We start from the raw sequence: 211 nt of genomic DNA, 5'->3' as shown, positions 1-211 counted from the left end.
ATCTGCTGCACTGGACCTCTTTAAACTCTTCAAGAGTAAAGATGTCAGTTTGAGGACTAAGATGTGCCTGACCCAAGCCCTGGTAGTTTCAATATCTTCATATACATGTGAAAGTTGGACAATAAGTAAAGAAGACCACAGGAGAATTGATGTCTTTGAGTTTGTGTTGGAGAAGAATATTAAAAGTACCAAGAATTTCCAGAAGAACAAC

The sequence above is a fragment of the Chrysochloris asiatica genome, unplaced genomic scaffold (assembly GCF_000296735.1).
Source record: "Chrysochloris asiatica unplaced genomic scaffold, ChrAsi1.0 scaffold00069, whole genome shotgun sequence".
Classification (NCBI taxonomy): domain Eukaryota; kingdom Metazoa; phylum Chordata; class Mammalia; order Afrosoricida; family Chrysochloridae; genus Chrysochloris; species Chrysochloris asiatica.
The sequence above is the reverse complement of the archived record's forward strand: the minus strand, read 5'-3'. Positions refer to the sequence as shown.